This window comes from Corvus kubaryi, unplaced genomic scaffold, assembly GCF_017639235.1.
Source record: "Corvus kubaryi isolate FWS band 111438036 unplaced genomic scaffold, C.kubaryi_AGA036_p1.0 37385, whole genome shotgun sequence".
Taxonomy (NCBI): domain Eukaryota; kingdom Metazoa; phylum Chordata; class Aves; order Passeriformes; family Corvidae; genus Corvus; species Corvus kubaryi.
In genome coordinates this window covers 18777283-18796307 of record NW_024581127.1, presented here as the reverse complement: position 1 = coordinate 18796307, position 19025 = coordinate 18777283, and the positions used below count along the sequence as shown (strand labels likewise).

The window sequence follows — 19025 nt, the reverse complement described above, 5'->3', positions numbered from 1 at the left end:
CAGCAATACTACATCAGTCCTAGTTTGTATAGCGAGACGCCAGAGAAATACTCAGCATGGGAGTAATCAGTCCTTCAGTAGACTGTGAAACTGTTTCTCCTGGTGTGGTACTGAGTGTTTTTCAAAGAGGTGCCTCATGGAAGAACCATAACAGGTTGCAGTTTGAGCTTCAGCATGGAAATGATGCTGATGGTGGAAGAACTACTTGTTCTGCACGTGGCAGGAAATATTATGATTCTAAACCTCTCTGCAGGTGGCACACACAGTGTTGGTGTGATGAGTATTTAAAGGAAAAGAAGTTAGTTGCACATGGCATTGTTGGCTGGAACTATTAGCTGGAACATATTATTTATTTTAAATATTGTAAATCAAGGCCAAACTATGGTAGATGTGATACAAGCAGAACAGTAATAGATATCGAGATTTTCAGCATGAGACCAGCCTATGGCAACGGCCCTAAGTAAATAAAAGAAATATTCAAATTTCTTTACCGTGGTGTTGCAAGACATAGTAGTGATGCTGATGTGAAAAAGGAAATTGAGTTTCAAATTTGGGCCTGGTTTTTTAGACTCCAAACTGAAGACACATCACTGGTAGAGAGTTCTTTTATCTTTTAAGTTTAAAAGTTTAACCTCTCAGTTGTGTATCCTGACCACTTAAACAGGTTTCAAAATTTGTAGGAGAGGTGGGTGATCAGTAGGTAATAAAGATGCCATTCCTTTTGGAATCACAGGGTTAAATAAAGAATGAACTTCAAGAGATCTCTAGTCCAACCTCCTACTGCTAGCTGGGTGTCCTGGCTTGCAGTGTATTCTGTTATCATCCTCATGAGCTGTTGAAACCAGGTGGGGCAGTGTTTCCTTGCCTCCTCCCTCTGGACCATCTTTCTGTTAATGGCCCATCAATGCCTTGCCGCATGACTCAGAGATAACTGCCTCCAAACCATCTTCTGTTAATGAGCCCATCAACGCCTGGCCTCATGACTAATCATCCCACTGTGAGATGCTCCACCCAGAAGGAGGAACCAAGCATCCCATCCTGGATATAATCTGAGATTCCGAACACCACAGACACCCTTTCCACTGGATTCCCAGAGGACAGGAGCTACACAGCCACCACTGGAGCTTCTGAGGAACAGCAGGCTCTTTCTACAGGATCACTGCTTCAACAGAACCACATCCACCACTTCAGGAGGACTGCAGCCACCATCTTATCGGACTGCTACCACCACCGTGACTAACAGGGTGTCAGGATGTATCCTGACTCTGTCAATTTAACCTGGTGTTTTCTGCCTTTATTTGTTTGATTTCCCTATTAAATTGTTATTCTGACTTGGTGCCTCCCACTGGTTTGTTTTCAAACTAGTACATATTTTGGCGCCCAACGTGTAGTGGGGTGCTGAGAAAAGTTGGAATTACAATTTTGTATTGTAGAAGCCACTATGATGCTCAACATGATTACATGGGTCTTGTACCTAGCTCTCTATATTTTTCCACACATGGGGAACTACCTGCCAGTTGTAATGCTCCTGTGTAGACCAAGGTATGGTATAAAATTTGCTTTATTAGTCTATTATGCCTACTGCATGATAACCTCCGAGACAATGAACATAATTCAAAATATATACTCAACTTTGTCTGCTTGTCCTACTCTAGGCTGCTACATCTGGGGCCTCAACAATCACACCCAGCCCCTGGGGGGAGGATTAGAGAATGCTTTTTTTTCCAGCCTTTCAGGCCTGACACAGAAGTTTTTGAACTATTGAGTTCCCTCTGGATGTTAAGGATGGCATAATCTTCTTGTCAGTTCTTTTTTCTTTTTTCTCTATGACCTGCACTGTGTATGCCATGCTTAGAATCTAAGCTATGGCACAGCATTCTCAGGATGAGAGGGAAAAATAGAGCAGAGCAACAAATGCCATGTCTATACAGACCATCACAAAGAAGAAAGGAACCAAATGCAAAGCAACAGCATCCATATCTACACAGGCTGTCACAGAGGAGAAAGAAGCCAAATGCAAAGCAACAGCATCCATGTCTACGCAGACTGATACAGAGGAGAAAGAAACCAAATGCAAAATAACAGTGTCTATGTCTACACAGACTGACAGAGGAGAAAGAAACCAAAAGCACTGTCAGTGTCCCCACACAAACCATCACTGAACCAGAACAGCCCAAACCGATTGCAGTTGCCCCCGTCCAGAAGAAGAAATCAAAAAGCAAATCAGTCTGCATAGTGACTGACAAGGATGCAGCAGGACCTTCGCACCCAGCAGAAGAGGCAGAGCCAGAGATCATCACTGGGTCGCTATCCCTGGGTGAGCTGTGTGACCTGTAGAGGGAATTCACCCGCCAGATGAACGAGTCCATCTTGACCTGACTGCTCCGCATCTGGGACGCTGCAACCAATGACACCATTCTGGATGGAAGTGAGGCCAGGCAGCTGGGATCTCTGTCCTGGGATGTGGTCATTGACCAGGGGATCAGGAGAACCCAAGAAATTCTCAGCTTCTGGCGGTGACTGCTGACAAGTGTAAGGGACAGGTACCTTTGTAAAGAAGACCTCCAGGTGCACCAAGGAAAATGGAGCACAATGGAACAAGGTATCTGCTGCCTGAGGGAATTGGCTGCGCTGGAAATAATTTTCTTGGAAGACGAGAGATTTCCTAAGAGCCCGGATGGTGTCCAGTGCCCATCACAGATGTGGTTGAGATTCGCACACGTTGGACCAGAGATATACTCCCGTTACCTGGCAACGCTGCAATGGAGGGAAGGCGAGGATAGGGTGGGCGTCTTGGTCAACAAACTGAGGTTTTACAAGGATGCTGTCACAGCCCCATTTCGCAGCCATGTCTCATCCGTGGAAACAAGGCTGGCTGAGCAAGTCCGGAGCTTGATTGAAGAGGGCCATCAGAAACTGAAAAAGGAACTTAAGGAAGACATTTACCACATCTCGCCGGAATCAACAAAAATCTCTGCCATTAGGAGCAGGCATCCCCCAACCAGGGAGAGAGGATACACTCCACGAGGTAACCTCTGTTTTTTTCTTCAGGAACATGGAGAAGACATGAGTAAGTGGGATAGAAAACCCACCTTCTCCTTAGCAGCCTGGGTACGTGAACTAAAAAGAGGGACAACAACCACAAGAAGCTCATCTAGAGTCAACACTGCTCCGGTCTCTCGCACGCAGAACTCCAGACGGTATAGGAATGACAATGTGACAGATCCTCTTGAAGGGACCTCGGGAGCATATTCACTGGAGGGAAGCAACATGTACCATGACCAGGAATAGAGGGGCCCTGCCTCTAGCCCGGTAGAAGAAAGGGACAGTCAGGTCTTTTGGACTGTGTGGATCCGATGGCCTGGCACATCTGACCCACAAAAATACACGGCTTTAGTTGACACAGGCGCTCAATGTACTCTGATGCCATCAAGGTATGTGGGAGCAGGACCCATTTCTATTTCTGGGGTGACAGGAGGATCCCAGCAGCTGACTATACTGGAAGCTGAAGTGACTTTAACTGGGAATGAGTGGCAGAAGCACCCCATTGTGACTGGCCCAGAGGCCCTGTGCATTCTCGGCATAGACTATCTCAGAAATGGATATTTCAAAGACCCAAAAGGACATCGTTGGGCTTTTGGGATAGCTGCTGTAGAGACAGAAGATATCAAACAACTGAGTACCTTACCTGGCTTCTCAGATGACCCCTCTGCTGTGGTACTGCTGAGAGTTGAAGAAGAACAAGTACCAATTGCCACAGCAACAGTGCACCGTCGGCAATACCTCACCGACAGAGACTCTGTGGTTCCCGTCCATGAGATGATTCGTAAACTGGAGAGCCAAGGGGTGGTCAGCAAGGCCCATTCACCTTTCAACAGCCCTATATGGCCAGTGCGTAAGTCCAGTGGAGAATGGAGACTGATGGTGGATTACTGTGGCCTGAATGAGGTCACGCCACCACTGAGTGCTGCCGTGCCAGACATGTTGGAGCTTCAGTACGAGCTGGAGTCCAAGGCAGCGAAGTGGTACGCCACCATTGATATTGCCAATGCCTTCTTCTGCATTCCTTTGGCAGCAGAGTGCAGGCCTCAGTTTGCCTTCACCTGGAGGGGTGTACAGTACACCTGGGACTGACTGCCCCAGGGGTGGAAGCACTGTCCCACCATTTGCCATGGGCTGATTCAGACTGCACTGGAAAAGGGTGAAGCCCCAGAACATCTGCGGTACATCGTTGACATCATTGTGTGGGGGAACATGGCAACGGAGGTATTTGAGAAGGGAGAAAGAATCATCCAGATTCTCCTGGAAGCTGGTTTCGCCATCAAGAAGAGCAAAGTCAAGGGACCTGCCCAAGAGATCCAATTCCTGGGAGTAAAGTGGCAAGATGGACGGCGTCAGATTCCCACTGAGGTCGTCAATAAGATCACAGCAATGTCTCCACCAACCATCAAGAAGGAAATGCAAGCTTTCCTAGGTGCCATAGGCTTTTAGAGGATGCACATTCCCGAGTACAGCCAGATTGTGAGCCCTCTCTACCTGGTTACCCAAAAGAAGAACAATTTCCACTGGGGCCCTGAACAGCAACAAGCCTTCGCTTGCAGATCAAGCAGGAAATCGCTCACACAGTAGCCCTTGGCCCAGTCAGGACAGGACCAGAGGTGAAGAATGTACTCTACTCTGCAGCCGGGAACAATGGTCTGTCCTGGAGCCTCTGGCAGAAGGTGCCTGGTGAGACTCGGGGTTGACCACTGGGATTCTGGAGCCGAAGCTACAGAGGTTCTGAAGCCAACTACAGTCCCACAGAGAAGGAAATCTTGGCCACCTGTGAAGGAGTTCAAGCCGCCTCAGAAGTAATTGGCACTGAAGCTCAGTTGCTTCTGGCACCCTGACTACTGGTGCTGGGTTGGATGTTCAGGGGAAAGATTCCTTCCACACATCATGCCACCGACACCACATAGAGCAAATGGATTGCTCTCATCACACAGTGTGCCCGTATTGGAAACCCAAATCACCTGGGATTCTGGAAATTATAATGAACTGGCCTGAAGGTGAGACTTTTGGATTATCTTCTGAAGAAGAGGAAGAGCAAGTGACCTGTGCCAAGGAAGTCCCACCGTATAACGAGCTACTGGAGACTGAAAGATGTTATGCCCTCTTCATTGATGGTTCCTGCCAAATTGTAGGTGCTAACCAGAAATGGAAAGCCGCTGTATGGAGCCCCACACGACGAGTTGCACAAGCTACCGAGGGACAAGGTGGGTTTGAGTCAGGTTGCAGAGCTTAAAGCCGTCCAGCTGGCTTTGGATATTGCTGAACGAGAGAAGTGGCCGAGGCTCTATCTCTACACCGACTCATGGATGGTAGCTAATGCTCTGTGGGGATGGCTGGATCGCTGGAGAAAGGCCAACTGGCAGCGCAGAGGGAAACCCATCTGGGCTGCTGAGATTTGGCAGGACATCGCCGCCCGAGTAGAGAAGCTGACCGTGAAGTTTTGACACCTGGATGTGCACGTACCCAAGAGTCGGGCTAATGAAGAGCATCACGACAATGAGCAGGTGGACCGAGCTGCCAAGGTGAAAGTATCACAGGTGGATCTGGACTGGCAGCACAAGGGAGAATTATTCCTAGCTCGTTGGGCCCATGATGCCTCTGGTCATCAGGGGAGAGATGCAACATACCGATGGGCCCGTGACCGAGGGGTGGACCTTACCATGGACAGCATCTCACAGGTCATCCACAGTTGTGAGACCTGTGCTGCAATCAAACAGGCCAAGGGGGTGAAGCCTCTGTAGTATGGTGGACGATGGTCAAAGTACAGGTATGGGGAAGCCTGGCAAGTTGACTACATCACCCTTCCCCAAACCTGCCAATGCAAGCGCTATGTGTTGACCATGGTGGAAGCAACCACTGGATGGCTACAGACCTACCCTGTGCCTCATGCTACAGCCCGGAACACCATCTTGGGCCTGGAAAAGCAAGTCCTGTGGAGACACAGCACCCCTGAGAGGATCGAGTCAGACAACGGGACTCATTTAAAGAACAGCCTCATAAACACCTGGGCCAGAGAACACGGTATCGAATGGATATATCATATCCCTTATCATGCACCAGCTGCTGGGAAAGTTGAATGCTGCAATGGACTACTTAAAACCACCCTGAAGGCACTTGGTGGGGGGACCTTCAAAAATTGGGAAGTGAACTTAGTAAAGGCCACCTGGATGGTCAATACCCGAGAGTCCATCAATCGAGCTGGTCCCACCGAATCTGAACCCTTGCACACAGTGGATGGACATAGAGTCGCTGTGGTACACCTGAGAGGTATTTTAGGAAAGGCTGTTTGGATTAATCCCACCTCAGGCAAAGGCAAACCCATCTGTGGGATTGTCTTTGCTCAAGGACCAAGTGCTCAAGCACTTGGTGGGTAATGCAGAAAGATGGGGAAACCCGTTGTGTACCACAAGGAGACCTAATCTTAAGTGAGAACTGTGTGTAGGGTTTCATAGTATATATATGTGTGTGTGTGTGTGTGTGTGTGTATAGAGTTTAAGGAAGGTATTGATTTGGGATGATGTAGATGGTAATATAATAAGGGGTGGATAACGTTCTGCGTTGCAGTGTATTCTATTGCCATCCTCATGAGCTGTTGAAACCAGGTGGGGCAGTGTTTCCTTGCCTCCTCTCTCTGGACTATCTTTCTGTTAATAGCCTATCATTGTCCTGCAACATGACTCAGAGATAACTGCCTCCAAACCATCTTCTGTTAATGAGCCCATCAACGCCTGGCCTCATGACTCATCATCCCACTGTGAGATGCTCCACCCAGAAGGAGGAACCAAGCATTCCATCCTGGATATAATCTGAGATTCCGAATACCACAGACACCCTTTCCACTGGATTCCCAGAGGACAGGAGCTACACAGCCACCACTGGAGCTTCTGAGGAACAGCAGGCCCTTTCTACAGGATCACTGCTTCAACAAAACCACATCCATCACTTCAGGAGAACTGCAGCCACCATCTTATCGGACTGCTACCACCACCCTGACTAACAGGGTGTCAGGATGTATCCTGACTCTGTCAATTTAACCTGGTGTTTTCTGCCTTTATTTGTTTGATTTCCCTATTAAATTGTTATTCTGACTTGGTGCCTCCCACTGGTTTGTTTTCAAACTAATACACTGGGTCAACTGTGAAATCAGACAAATAAAAAAAGAAATAAAGGGTCGAAGAATCCTGAGGAAAGCCATAACATGATGAATAAGATAAACCTCAAACAGTCTTAGACAAGGTACTTAAATGAGTTGCTTTGTATTCTGGGATTGTTGAAGGTGTCTGTTTTGGCTTGAATATTCTGCCTACCAGTGGATACGTACGTTATACATAGAGTTTTATTTTATGGATTAAATCTGTGTAAGCTTCATTTTTGTCTCTAGGACTGTGAGACAGTCTGTAATGGTATATGAAGTTGATTCTCTGTTATCCAGGTTGACAGTCTATGATGTACTTTGCTTCCCTGTCCCACTCCCTGTATTCATACACACATGGATGGATGCACACACAGGGCATAGTCACAGTGGTACAGGGATGCATTGTACAGCACAGTTAATCTGCAACCTAAATAAACTTCTCAAAGGCATTGAAGAATGGAACCTACAAAATTAACATCTCTATAGGAAAGAAGATGAAAAGGTAAAAATGAAGGCTGATTTGGGCTGCCATGTTAGGAGTGTCATGGTATCTTTGAAGGTTAGTCATCTGCCTCTACAGCAGGGTAGCTACATTTGCTAGTGCTTGCAGCCTGCTGAGTGTTCCAGTTACTTCTAACAGACTCTGAAGCCCCCAAATGGAGGTAGTAATCAGATCAGCTAAGGAAATGTTTTACTGCTAAAATGAAAGGAAATAAAAAGGGCCCATGTCAAGTTCTACTAAATCTCCAATCAGTGTTTTCTTTCTTTCCTTTGCCTTCAAATGCATGCAGCTGAGCTTGTAGTGGAAAATTTGAGAAGATTGCAGAATTTTTTCAATTCAACATCATGTGGTACAGATTTAGTCATTTATGTACCCAGTGTGTATAGAGGGAGGTATTTTATGGATGCAGTGTCCAGCTTCTATAAAAACTGCTAGCAAGTAGAAATGTGGGTTTAGTCTTGATAATTTAGTTGGGATACAAATTATTCAAATAGTTGTGAATAGTTTGAGAAGTGTGTTTAAGTGGACCATAATATTCAAGAATGCTGTAGCATGTTCATGTAACTGTGTTAATTTGGAGCTATCAAACATTCATACCTTTTTGTGGCATATTCTCTTAGGTTGTTTCAAATTTTCTTGTCCACCAATTCAGGTCACTGCTTAAAGATTTACATCTCAAATTTATCTTTTCAAAGGCCCAGTGGCCTTCCTAAGAGTGAGGGTATCTACTGCCTAGTGTCCATGTTGTCTCTATATTAAGATCTCTGATCAAATCTTTGGCTTTTTTGTCACTACATATCGGGAAAGTTGTTACTGCAAATACAAATTCAGTGTAGTACTTGTAGTACTCTTTTGTGGGCTCCAGTAAATCCTAAAGATTACAGTCCTCTCCTCCCATGGTGTGGAATTTCCTGCATCTGTTTTCAGATAAAAAAAATAAATATATACAAAATTTCAGGTTTGAACTCTCCACACTGAATACCAGCGTTTAATACTGCTTCTGTGCCAACATATAAAACACCTCCCAGAGTATAAACTTCTTTCTCTCTCCTAAGAAACTCCTGGGAGAGTATTAGTGATGTTTTAAGTGCCTAGAGTAAGTCTTTCCCAGACCTGGTTATCTCTGTAGGTGAGGAAGCCACAGAGGCTGCCCTGTATACAACTCCTGCTTTGTAGTATGTTTTAATTTATATTATATACAGGGCTGGTCTAAGACCCTGTTCCTTTATCATATTTTAGTTAGCAGGTTGCCCCGTTAGACACTCAGAATGTTCTATTGCTTATTTGATCATTGTGACATAGTGGGAGGCACAGACACGGGTTACAGGTTCTGGCTGCTAAGGAAGAGATTCGGTGTCTTTAAAAATATGGTGTTTTCCTAATGTTAGGAATTTTGTAACTGAACTTTTAAACTGAAGAAATAAGTGAAAAAAATTGTAAGGTTAGCACTTCTGGGAGCCTGAAGAACCATAATCCCTGTAAATGTCAGTTGAGAGGCTGTTAATAAATCCTTTCATCCTAATGTTCTCAGTACATAAACTCACACAAATGTGGAGAATAAGTGTTGGATTATATAGCTAAGATGATTGTAGATTGTGATGAATTAAATTGAGCACAGGAAGTAAGGATATTTTTGGTAGAACAGGGTCAAATAAAGTGCTTTTGTCATGTGCTTTCTACTTCTGTACATTTTACAGTTACTATTTATGGTCCACACTACAGGGAAACTTCCAAAACAGATTTTTACATACTTGCAGTAGAAGGAAAGTTAAATTCTGTTTTCTTACCAAGTACTTCAGCTTCATATTTTTAAGATACTACCCAGCTGGCCATATGGCTGTGGTACAACTCTGGTTTTTGATGAATTATTTATCACTTCCCCAGTATTTGCAGAGTTGTAGAGATACAAACTGGAATACAAGTGAAAGATGATTTCACTTCTTTCCTACTGAATCCAGCAAAATAAGAATAACACTGATTTCATATTTGTTACTGATATTTTCTTAGTGTCAGTAGTAATTGATTTAACTGCTATTACCCTGTGGAAATATCACATTTGTGTATCTGTTAACGTTATATAAGTTACCCTGTGGCCTGACTGTAACATGAATCCCACTTTGAGAGGTTAGACTTAGACAAAGGAGACTGGGATTGTTCAGGCTACCTTCTACCTGTGCTGGTCTCTTCCCAGTTAGGAGTTTTCTCCTCTAGTCCAAAAAGACAGAACATGAGAATTTTTAAAAAACAGCAATCATGTTACAGCCAGTGGGGCAATCAGCAGTCTGAAATGTACGACAGACTGATAAATCTTGCTCTCTTCATGTTTTCCCATATATTTACTATAAATATTTTATTTGTACCTCTTATTTTTATGTTCATCATGTTCACCTCAGTAATTGCTTCTCTTTTGTTTGTGCACTCCAGGAACCTGCAGGTTGATTTAATTTTTCATATTAAGTGTTACATAAGCAAGCAAAGCAGTTCTCTGCTATTTTAGTGTTCATCAGACTGCAATTCTTCAAGCTATCTGATACTTGAATATTACTCTATGCCAAACTAATACTTCTTCAAGTGCACATTGCTGGCCCATGTCCAGCCTCTCATCCCCCAGCACCCCCAAGTCCTTCTAGCTCAGCAAAGCCTTCTGTTTTCCAGGCTCAACAAACCCAGTTCATTCAGTCTCTCTTCGCAGGGTAAATGCTTCAGCTCCTGACCGTGTCGGTGATGCTGTGCCAAACTCTACCATTATCTTTCTTTTCTTGAACTGGGGGACCCAAATCTGCATATGGTATTCTAGATGTGGTCTGATGAATGTCAAATAAAGGGAGATGATCACTTTCCTTAATCTGCTCTCAGGCTGTATTAACAGGTCAGCAGATTGAAGGAAGTGATCATTGCTGCTATGGCACAAAGTTGGCTCACACTTTGCTCAAATTTCATCAGGCCTTCCCAGGAGAGCTGTTCCCCAGGCAGTCCATATCCAGCCCCTATTTTTTCAGCGAGTAATTCATTCCCAGATGCAGGACTTTGCACTTTGTTGAATTTCATGAGATTCCTTCCAGTGACAATGAATCTTTTCCTCATAAGTGTGAAATAAAATACAGCCAAAATAAATATAACACCAGTGAATGATATTTGTGATCAGGCAGTTGATCACATTCTTTTGAGCTTTTTGATACATCTACATTGTAGTACCTAATGTTGAAAAGTTTGTAAGCTGGGACTCTTTTGAGACCTTTATTTATACATAGTACTTGTAGTCTGTCTCAGTGCCAAATACCTACAAACACCTTCTGCCTTTGAGTCAAGGCTAGGGCATTCTCTAGGTGGGGCTCAGTAAACATAACCACCATATTTTCTTTCTCTTATTGGTCATGCTCTGTTGCCACAAGAACAGATAGCCTAAGTGGCAAAGTCTGGTCCAGGAACAGCAAGAACTGTTGTTGTTGTTGTTGAACTCAATGAGGACTGTCAACCACTTGGCTGGATTGGTCCTGGACTGAGTAGGCACCATCCTTGGAAGTTTCTAAGAGTTGACTTGACAAACCCTTGAACAATCTGGTCTGAATAGTCTTGATCCTACTGAGAACAGATGTTTGGACTGGGAACCAGTCTGAATGATTCTGTCTGAATGGCAGAACATGCTGTGGGTATATGCTGAAAGAACACTGTGTTTCCTGTTTGAGCTTTGCAGAATTTCTGATAACTTCTACTGTGGATTAGAGAAAAGCTGGAATGACTGGTTGTAGGGAATAGGAGCAAATCAAATCTTTACTGTGGATGCTATAGTGCTGAAATATCTTCATTTGGCCTATTTTATTCTTGTTGAAATTATATGCAAAGTATGTGTAATGTTTTGAATATAATGCTAACTGTTTAATGCATTTCCAAGTTTAGCCTTAACCAGGATAAAACCTTAGTTCAAAGTGCTGATTTCTTAATTTATTTATTATTATTTGATCTGTTCACTTAGTTGTCTTTGGCTGAATGCTGCACACGTCTAAATTCAAAATCATGCATAGGATCTACAAGATTCGTAGCACAATATACCTCTATTTTAAGTTAATGCACTATGGCAGTCTAAGAAAACACTGAAAGACCAGCAGAACTATAGAAATGCAGCTATAGGACTGTATTTTGGAGTTGCTGTGACTTTTCATATCTTAAAGAAAAGTTTGATTTTTCGGACATTTTTAGTAAATTGAGGATTTCATTCCATTGCTAGTAATGTCATGACATAAATGTATGTGTCAAGTTAGTCATAAAAGAAAATGATCCTGCTTAGAAAAGATTATCTTATAGGTTGAGGCCTGATGTGAACAGGGATGGTAGCAAACATAAAGTGTTGTGGCTTAGGGAAAGATGACAAGATTTATGAACAGATCATACTACTTTGTTGGTATTGCATGGTTCTTTAAGACACTGGAATATTATTTATCGCTATAAGACTAAAACTAGGATTTACAAGACTTATCAATATATTAAACAAGACTGTGGTACACAGAATGTACAACCAATATACCATCATTGCCTCCTGCAGCTCTCTGTTAATTTTGCAGTTATGTTGGACCAAATCTGCCCTTGTTTGCACTCACCAGACAGGTAGAAGCTTCATTAAGTGTAGCTCCACTGAGTACTGGCTCTGCTAGAATCCTGGTATTACCAAGCAGGCTTTCCTCCTTCATGTATTTTGTGTGTGCCAGGCTGGCCAAGAAGACTTGGCCTTAGCTTGTTTGAAAATATAACCCATAATTTTCATTTACAAAGCATGACTCCAAGCTTTAGAAGGAGAGAAGAAAAACCTGCTTCAGCATCAGTTCACAAGAAGTAAACTCCACCAAAAATGCTTATTTGCACAGTGCACGGTGGGAAAGCAATAGTAATGAGAAAATATTTTTGTGAGTATTTTAGTTGATGGCCATTCTGCACATTTTGTGAAGGACCTAATAAATGGGAACAAGAAGGGACAAAATAGTAGTCCAATGTATTTTGGAGGCTTTCCAGGAAACAAGAACTGTTTTATAGTGTGGCTTAACCCTCAGAGCCTGGCATGCTTGTTAGTACATTTGTTCAGGAAACAGGCCTTTGTCAGCTGCAGATTCTGCTTGTCTGGATTGTCAACATCTGCTTTGTACAGAGAATGTTGTGCTGTGAGTATTAAAATGTGGGTCTTTTTCTACCCTTCAGCTGATCACACTCAGAAGGGACTGCAGGCAGTGAAAACCAATTGTAAAGGAAATCTAGACCCTGAAGAAAATGAAACACATAATATTGCTCATTTCAGTGAGAGTGCCTGCAACTAGACTATGTATTTTAATTGAGGTACATAGACAGGAGCTATAGTTATATCATCAATAGTCAATTAAGATTGTACCAGCTTCTAAGAAGACCAGAAGTGTTTTCATCCCTGTTTGGTAACAATAAAAAGAGTGAAACTTGAATCATAAGTAGTTTCAGGTTGGAAAGGACCACAGAAGGTCATCCAATCCAGCCTCCAATTTTCTCCAATTGTGAGAAAATCAGGATTAGCCATTGCTCTCACAATCCTCAGACATCAAATATTCTCCCTTTTTTGGTCTTAGTTCTGTTCCTCTTCATATGCTTATTTCAGAGATGATGATATACAAATTATAGGAAAAATGATGTTGTTTTTATTTGTTTCAAAGTGGAAAATACAGAAATGTACAGCAAATTTGTAGTCATATTTTCATGACCTTTGCATTCATTGACAGTTAGATGTACATGCATGCATGTGCCTGTATTGGAGCACTTCTGTACCTGATGCCTCTTAGATTTGCAGGTAAAAGTTAGGCAGTATACCTCTCAGGTGATAGCATACTATAAAGTAACTCAAATAAAGAAAGAAACTCTGATTTTTCTTTTCTGCATCAAAGTATCGTATTTTCTATAATCCTTCTTAGAAAAAAAACCTTACATGGATATTTCTTGTACTTTTTTTTTTTTTTTTGAGCTAAGAGAACAAATAACTGTATTGTGCATGTATTTGATTCATATTCATTAAAATGAGTTCAAGTATAAACTCACTGTGACTTTTAAGCAGTTGTTGTTATTTTTCTTTTACATTGTTGGGAGCAATCCGTTCATTAGTTATTTTCCAAAGGCAAATTGCAGTCCAATTAGACTCATATTTGAAAAGTAGTTAGAAATAGTTTTTATAAGCCGCATAAACTGGAACGTCAGTTTGAGTAGCAGTTATGTTCAATTCTGAAACTAAGTACCATCCATCAAAGGCCAACATGCAGATTTTGCAGGAATGCCTCCTCTTTGCTCCTACTAGATGGCATCACATTGCTTGACGGTTGAGATGGCTCATGAAAACTTCATGAACAAGATGTAGCTGTTGACTGATCCTCCTCCTTTTTCTACGTGCTTGAAATCAGATGAGTTAAAGTAAACAGTTAAACAGTTAAGTGCTCTGAAAAAATATCAACACTTTTTGAAAATAACCCTCCTAAGATTTAGGTCATTTAGATAACTGTTCAGTGTTTGGGTTTGTGTTTTCCTTGAAAATGGGATGGTGGTTCTTGCATGGGAGTTGAGGCAGCTTGTTACTATGTCACTGTGCTCCTAAAAAATATTTTTGCTGGTTTTGTCTGGATAAATATTACTATGGGTTATGATTGCAATTAGGGTAATTGCAAATTAAAATTTGTGGGTTTGTGTGAATGTGGTGAAATAATGCATTACTTACACTGAAACCTGTAACTTAGCTTAGATAGATATAACTAGCCTAAATTTCCTTGGAGTGCTGCTGTAGTGAAGTGTGGTTTTGGTTTGCTCTTTTAACTGATGGGTTGTTTTAAAGCTTTTAAGAGACTTCAGTCTCTTTGAGTGAAGCAGAATTTAAAAACGCATAAAATAGAAATTAAATCTGTCTAAAGTGACCTGTAGAGGGTACCTTTCATGATATTAGCAAAACACTTTTGTGGAAAAGGATTGTTGTAATTTGATTTCTGTTTTAGTTTTCCTCTTTAGTACCTCTGCCCAAAGCATATCTTGTAATGGACCATATACACTGAGTACGAGGTTTTAACTCTACATACTTTATCAGGATGATTCAGCCTGTGGAAATTTATGTGTTGTTTTATCATATTGGCAGGATACATTTTCAACTTATTTTTAAAGGCTTTCGAGGGAATTACTGGCAGTGCAGAAAAGCCAACTCAAGAACATTTCCCCCTTTCTTCTGAATATAAATTATTCTTTAAGCCTCCTTTTTAATTAAAGTAGTAGGAACTATTTTCTTGGGAAGACATTAACATAGTTTTCCCAATCATTAAAAGGTAACATGCACAATTTATTTATTGCTATTATTGTATCTTAGACCAGATAAGTACTTTCAACATGTGTGTTTCTTTAAGTAGACCGTATTTCAGAAGTAGCATGAGTATTGAGTGATGCAGTGTCTCCTGTGGGAGTTACTGTTTTTAATGAATAACTGAGTGTACCAGAGTGTAAATCCTTGTAAATGACCAGAGTATGAGTTAGAATGGTCCCATGGCAATTATACAATTCAGGGTTGTTTAAAAATACTGAAGGAGAGCCAGCTGCTAATCCACATGGAAATACAAATACTGAAAAGAGCTGTGGCTGATCCAAGTGCACAGATTGAATTTGTCCATAAAAGGTATTTGATGGATTTTATTGTGCATACCCTTGTGAAGTAACTCCTGTTGGTTTTTGTCTCTTGCTCATTCTGAAACTACAATCCACTTGGAGGAGGAGAAGCCGTATACATACTCATTTCTGATTCTTGACTAAAGAGCTATTTTTGTACATTATAGTGTCACTAGTGTCACAGTGTTTTGTACATTATAGTGTATTCAGTCACAGCAGAGAAACCAGCAAACACTCACCTGCCTGAGATTATATGTTCCTCCCTTAGGATCAATCAGTTAGGCACAATTCTGTGCATATCCTCTGCCAAACCACAAGCCTGGTATGGCAGGTCTGGAGAGCCATCTGCTGAGGTGTGGCATGGCTATAGAGAGCAATCAGCCTTCCTCAGTTTTAAAAGGTTCAGTAAGGCTTTCCTTGCACAGAAGTCTCTTCTTAAGTAATAAACCTATTAGGCCATACAGATAGTATTTGTATTCACAGGATTGGTACAAGAGCCACATCCTGACTGTTCCATGATATCCTCAGGCACAGAGGTAAGGCTGACAGGTCTGTATTTCCCAGGGTTCTCCCTCCTGCACTTTTAAAAAATGGGTACAGTGTTTCCCTTTCTTTAGTCACCTGGTACTTCATCTGATTTCCATGATTTTTCAAAGATCATGGAGAGGGACTTGGCAACTCCATCAGCCAATTCCCTCAGGACTCTGGGATGCATCTCATCAGGCTCCATAGGCTTATGTACATTCAGGTTCTTTGGGTAGTCGTGAACCTGATCTTCTCTTACAGTAGGATGTATTTTGCTCCCCCTGTCTTCCAGTCCATTCACTCAAGTGATGTGGGAAGAGAGGTTATTGGTGAAGACTGAGGCAAAACAGTTTTTGAGTACCTCAGTGTTCTCCTCATCTGTTGTTACCAGTTTTGTCAGTTTTGCTCATCAGGGGGTACACTTTCTTTGACCTTCCTTTTCTGGCTGACACACCTGTAGAAGCCCTTCCTGTTATTCTTTGTGTTCTTTGCCAAGTTTAAGTCCAGCTGCACCTTGGCCATCCTGACTCTATCTCCATGCATCCAGGCAGAGTGCCTATACTCTTCCCAGAGTACCTGGCCCTGCTTCCATTGCCTGTGCATTTCCTTCTTGTCCTCTAGTTTGACCAGCAGGTCTTGACTCAGCCATGCTGATCTCTTGCCTTCTTTTCTTGATTTCTTACACCTGGATATTGTGAACTCTTGTGCTCTAAGGAAAGCATCCTTAAAGTTCTACCAGTTCTGTTCTACTCCCTTGTCCCTGAGGGCAGTTTCCTGGGGGGAAACCAGGGGTTTCTATTGACTAATAGAATTAGGACCAGGGGATCCTCTTGACCAATTCCTTGACCAGCTGGAATTTTGCTTTCCTAAAATTCAGGGTACCAAATTTTGTCTTTGCCTGACCCATATCCCGCAGGACTACAAACTCCACCAGTGCGTGATCACAGCAGCCCAGGTTTCCTTCAATCTTGATGTCACTGATGTCAATGATTATTTGTGTTGGTGACCATCAGGTCCAATAACCATGAGCACGGTCCTTGTCCAGTACCAATGCAAATTGTCTAAGTATCTATCACCCTCCCACATGCAGTAGGCCAGCAGTGTACACAAGCTAATTGCAGCTGCTTGACTGTTAAGATAGAAACTCATTACACTGCTGTAACTGTGATTGTGATGTCCTGTCTCTACCCTACATAATAGCTTTGTTACTCTGGAGAATCATTTTGAATGCTCTGTGGCCTGCTTGCTTGCTAGCTAGTTGCAGCCTAAGGTAGCCTAAGACAGGAGCCTTACAGGTTCAGGCTAAATTCAGTAGAAGTTGTTCACTTCTTATCCTACAGCCAATGAGGGCAAATGTGGAGGGTAAAGAATCCAGGAAAGAGGAGGAGAGAGGAAATAATCTGAGAAAAAGAGCCATGGCTTCTTCCTGTTGTGTGGTTCTTCGGGCAGAAAAAAATCTTGAAGGTACAGACATAGGGATCCTAATTAATGGCTTTGTTAGCCAACAGGAGAAGGTAAAGCCTGTTCACACATGCTGATTCACTGAATGATTTCCAATGCCTTTTAAAATCAGGCAAACAATGTGCAATTCTACAGTGATGTGTAGTTCAGAGACTCCTAAGTTGGTGCTGCATAAAGTAGCTCAAGAAATGTGGAGTTTAAAAGTGTCAGCATAATGCTGTGCAGGAGTTAATGGTCCCTGCTGAGATACACGATTTATAGATCTGGCAGGGAGCTGTGCAGATAAAATGTTTTCAGGTCATGAGGTACTACGTTTGGGATGAAGAACTGTGATTTGCTCTATGGGTGCATAGATCAAGAATGCTAACTTGGGGGACTCATTCTCTTGTGGGATTTATTCCTGTCTAATTATTACAGAGAGGCTTACAATAACTCTGGAAGGGCACACTGCTCGATGCATAAATGCAGCAGCTTCCAGTGCTCTGCTGCAGGCCAGATTTAATTTAATTAACTTGCACCAGACAGCTAGAGAAGTGAAGGGGGAGTGCCAGGAGGGAATATGTGAAGGAACAATCTCCCCAGCTGCTCTCACTTGTGTGACCACCAGTGTTAGAACTAGGCTGGAGTCAACTGCACTGATTTTTAAGGCTGTGCTGTGAAAGTCCTTCACAGAAAGCTTCTAGATATGTCTGCATCTTTACCTCTCATAAGCAGCAGAAGAAGGGCAATGGAAAAAGGGGAATGGAAGAAAGATTCTGCTACTCTTTCTTTCTTTTTTAATTGTTGCTTGGTTTTGCCTTTTTTTGTTGTTTTTGTTTCTTTTTTTTGTTTTGTTTTGTTGTTGTCTTTTTAGAGCTTTCTGAAATAATTTGAGATAATTTATTTCAGATTGGGAAGTTTGGGCACCACTGATTCCTGTAGTACATTTTGCTTTACACCTCAGAGGTGAATGCAAAGAACTTCCTCTTGAACACTTTGAATTCCTAGTTCATTCTGAAGAACTACAAAAATTACTGTAGATAGTGTTTGGTAAAGGAGTGGGAACCTGAGCATAGGAAAAGAGAGATAGAAAGCAAGAATTGCTCATGATGAACAGGGAATCCCTACTCTGCATTGATTTTACATGGTATTGTACCCATTAAAAATGAGTAGGTTTAAATAATTTTCTGAGTACAGTCTTAAGACTAAATTAGCCTAAAATGAGTAGTAACATGTAAAGAGCAATGCAATACCATGGAGATATCTCAGTACTTTCCCTGTGTCAGTATAACATTCTGCACCAAATGATCAAACACAGAAGCAGTATTAATCATGATGGACACAATGCAGGGCCCCTTTGTGCAATGAGTCCTCTACCTTAAACATATTTATTTTGTGTGTCTAAACTAGCACTATTTAGATTTTGAAGGGGCCCCAAAAGTCTGTTTTAAAGTGTCCTCCACTGAGTTAGTATCTACATCATCTTTGCTATTTAATGTGAGAGTTTATCAGTTTGTGTTTCTTTATGCAGTGTGAATCAGGTAGAAGGCTACTGGAGTTCAAAAGAGGCTGAGTTTATAAAGCCTTACACAGTGCCTTCAAGTTTGCACATCTATTTACTGTGTAAAAATATTGCAGATACAATAGCAAATTTTAGATTATGTTTTATGACTGTTCTTCTTACAGAGCTTGATTAGCTTGGCTGTTCATATATTTGTCCATTTTAAGCCTTTT

The 19025-nt window shown here is 42.1% G+C and overlaps 1 protein-coding gene across 1 annotated transcript in view; it reads left to right on the top strand.

Moving 5' to 3' along the window:
- RSPO2 (R-spondin 2) overlaps positions 1 to 19025 on the top strand; it is a 113054-nt gene that overhangs the window by 66695 nt on the left and 27334 nt on the right. The gene's annotated exons all lie outside the window — the stretch shown is intronic.